Here is a 4005-nt window from a genome sequence, read left to right as displayed (position 1 = left end):
TTTTGAAGTTCTCAGACTGTATCTTTCCTCTCTCTCTCAAGAAGGCCTCAGATCCTTCCAAATAGAAGGCCAGTAAGTCAGGGAACATCAGAGTTCCAGGCACTGAGCCGACCATTGGAAATACCCTTCTGCACCAACACATGGAAATATTCTATTTGTTTATTGTTTTAATGCACTGATTGATCATAGCTGCTGAAGGGAATCAGGAGGTCCTGAGGGTTTCAGCGCACCTTTTAGATACCCTGGGGGTCCGCCCTCTGAAATCAATGAAATGCCGCATGCGCATATTCTTTCAGAAATGAGACCTTCAAAAATAGGCATATAATTTCTTCCAATTTCCTATGGAAGGCATTATTCAAATGTCCTCAAGTGACAGATGGTCTAATAATTTGCAAAAACGTGCTCCTTACACTCCAAGGTCATGTTTTACTTAAAAGTTCATACTCACACGAGTGCCATCTGGAGCCCACATCTTTCCTCTGAAGCTTCAAATAAATCCTGATTTACCTCAGAAATATTTGCCGAGAGTCTGCCTGCTGGAGAAGTGGCTGCTTTCTCCCTCCTCTGAGCATGTCTGTGCAATATGTGAAGCATAGTAGACGTAATCAATGATTGTCCCCTGAGATGCTTCAGGATGATACAGGAAGGCAAAGGCTGGGCAACCTAAGCTGCAGGTTTTTGGAGGAGAGAGATTGGAGGGAATTTGGCAAGAGACAGCTCTCTCTCTCTCTCTCTCTCTCTCTCTCTCTCTCTCTCTCTCTCTCTCTCTCTCTCCCACTCTCTGTGGTTGGAACATCCTAATCCACATAAAAGTTCCTCATGCAGCATCAGCGTTCTGACTCAATACCACAGCAGCTTTTTTTTTTTTTTTTCATGAAACACTTTCCAGCTCATGGAATTTGTCAGTCTGAGACACTCTGTGATCTGAGGGTGTAAACAAAAACCGAAGAGACAAGCGAGCGGGGCTCAAGAGCACTTGCCACGCAAACATACGGAACTGAGTTCAGATGCCCAGAATCTATGTAAATCTGGACATAGCAACATATGTCTGCAATCCCAGAACACTCAGGTGAGATGGGAGCCTAAAATGGGAGAATTCCCCAAGGCCTGTGGACCAACTTGGCTAGCCTAGGCAATGGCAATGACACTATCTCAAACAAGGTGAAAGGTGACAACCCATATCTGCTGTCCTCAGATCTCCCTCTCTATTTTGTGGCATATCTACACACACCACACACACACACACACACAGTACAGGGGGTTGGGGTGTAGAGAATGGATGCTTAAAGATGAACGTTCAAACCCTGAAGGACTCTTGTAACTAGCCATTTGTTCTTCATACTTTTAGTGGGCTTGAACCCACAGCCTGGTGGTATGTTTGTGGCTACATACAAAGGGAGAATAAGGACCTTAGTGCATATGCTTTCTCTCTGCGTCAAAATGATTTCTCTAATAATTCCAAGGTGTTACCCAAGCCCAGTTCTCGATCTAATACTCAGGAAAATCCCTTAAGCCTTTGAGCCAAAGTAAAGAAATGAAGCTAATGTAGCTGCTGCTCTGTGTGTGTGTGTGTGTGTGTGTGTGTGTGTGTGTGTGTGTATCTGTGTGTCTGTGTGTCTGTATGTGGTGTTTACACCAGCATGAGTGCCCCTGCATGTGAGTGCACTTGCAGCTGCTGCTAGCCAATGGGTCTACGGATGCTCTGAGCAATGGGATGCTTGCCAGGACCGGAAGTGGACCACTCCTAGACTTCATATTGAGTTCCATTAAAAGCAGGAAGTACCCCTTCCTCTTTAAAAAGCAGTGTCAACACTGGCTGGACTCTTTCTCGAGTTTGATTCATAGTCTTTTAAGTCAATTCCTGGTAGGAGGTGAGTCTTACACATGATTTTCTTTTCCAGAACCAGGGAAATGAGTAATCCCTAAGTATTGGGCCAGGAGGAACACCTAGGAGTTTAGGAGATTTTTCACGTTCTGGGAGGGAGAGTTATAAATATGACATTAAGTCACCACATGGCCATCTTGATTTTTTTTTAAAAAAATCTATTCTGTTTTACCTATTTCAAAAAATAAAATCATAATAATTATAATTAAGAGTCTAAAGAATGCATTTTCTTTCTAAAATATTATAACCACTTTTTTAGCATGTTTAATTTCTAGATATTTTCAAAATCATTTTGCACAGGGACCTCTTAATAATTCACAGAATCTTCTGAGAGACAAGTCAACAGAGTCAATCTGGAACATACATCAGCACTGCTAATCGGGAAGGAGCCACCAGAAAGAGCCAACTTTGAATCTTGGTAGTCCCTGAAGAAAGTGGCAGGTGAGCTTCATGGCAGGATAGTCATTAAGTCCTTTACAAATCTTAATTTCAAGTCAGCTCCTCACATAGCCCAAATAGAAGCTGCTGCTACCCCAGGAGCAAGCAGGAAGCTGAGTTCAGAATGCGAGTACAGGAACTTGATGAGGCCCACGCTCATCTATCTACACCACTATGTTAATGTCATCTCCGGACATTGGAAGCTGGTCCCCTTACTCTCAGGCTAGAGCCTCCCTACCGACAGTCACCCCTCCTCACCCTTCACATCTCCTCTTAAATGTCTTTGCTTCAAGACTAGTGCTCTGGACACCAGCTCTCCTGACAAGGGACACGCCAGAGTCAGAGTGGAGACTGGTTATCTTCACAACTCAGTTCTGCATTGGCCATCCTGTCCTGGGCTGAGGCTCCAGCAGACCCTGCATCTGTCTGTCTCACATTCAGTGGATCTACCATCCCCAACCTTTAAACCGTCGATATACCAGCTCCTATCAGCTCACTTCTAATCCTGTGGTACTGAACATGACAAGATGAACACAAGGACAAGATTAGCTGTTCACCTACAGCCTGAGGCTTGCTTGGAAAAAGGGGCGACTCTGTAAGTTTCTTCTGTTTTGTTGCTTTTCGACTGGAAGCTTTAGTCTACCCAAGTCTACCAAGTCTCCCCAGGGCCACTTTTGCCAAGCGAATATGCAGACTGCTGTAGGAGGGTTGCTCCTGCCTTCCAATTGCCGAAACACAGAACTCCGAGGTCAGGGGACTGCTACCAAAGAAAGAACGTGTGCAGGAGTGGGATAAGTGGTTATCATTACTATTGCTATTGTTTTTCTTGCTGCTGTGATAATGTTTCAGTATTGGCCTTGAACTCATGATCCTCTTGTCTCAGCTTCCTGACTTCTAGAATTCCAGATGCATACTTCTGAACTTCCTTGACTGGGATAAATGATTGCTCAAGTGTGTGTTGTTCTAAGATGCACCGGTTACACATGCTTCTTTTAGAGAGGGTAATATCCCTTCAGATTCCACAGTTAAAGGGAATGCTGCCACAAGCCCTGCCTTGGAATTTCACAATGCATATTTGCCCATTAGAGAAGTCAAAGGTCATAGGAGGAAGGGTTTGGCGCAGGGGGAGGGAGGATGACCGTAACACATCTATATAAGTTTATTTTTGCATATTTAATTGTAGAATGCTATCTTAGATTAGACGGCAGCAAAAGCAAATCTCAAGATAAGGATTTAATGTAAGCAGTTTTATTTGGAAGGTGAATGTATAAGAAGTATCGCAGGAGAGACAGGAAGCTAGGCTGGAAATAGAAACCAACTCAAGTTGCATGAAAGAGCTGATTTACATTTTTGGACAACCAGTACTAGGGACTGCAGTGAAGAACGTGCTTCACGGATATCTTGTCTAAGGAGCAGGTAGCTGGTTACTAAAGCACTAATGCTCAGCGGCCATAGTTAAGGGCAGCCTTCTTTATGGTCTTTCCAGCCTACCTAGCACAACACCGAGAGCATGGCCTCAGTGATGACGGTCACAGCAGGTGCTTGTCATGGTGCCTTTGAGTCACTGTACCGGAGCACTGACATGTTGATGGGAGAGTGACATAATAATGTGAGCATGCTGTCCCCTTCGCATTTTCTATTTCAGACAGGAATCACAGTGAGGCCTGGTAGAAGTAGTATTT

Source organism: Arvicola amphibius, chromosome 2 (assembly GCF_903992535.2).
Source record: "Arvicola amphibius chromosome 2, mArvAmp1.2, whole genome shotgun sequence".
NCBI lineage: Eukaryota > Metazoa > Chordata > Mammalia > Rodentia > Cricetidae > Arvicola > Arvicola amphibius.
The sequence above is the reverse complement of the archived record's forward strand: the minus strand, read 5'-3'. Positions refer to the sequence as shown.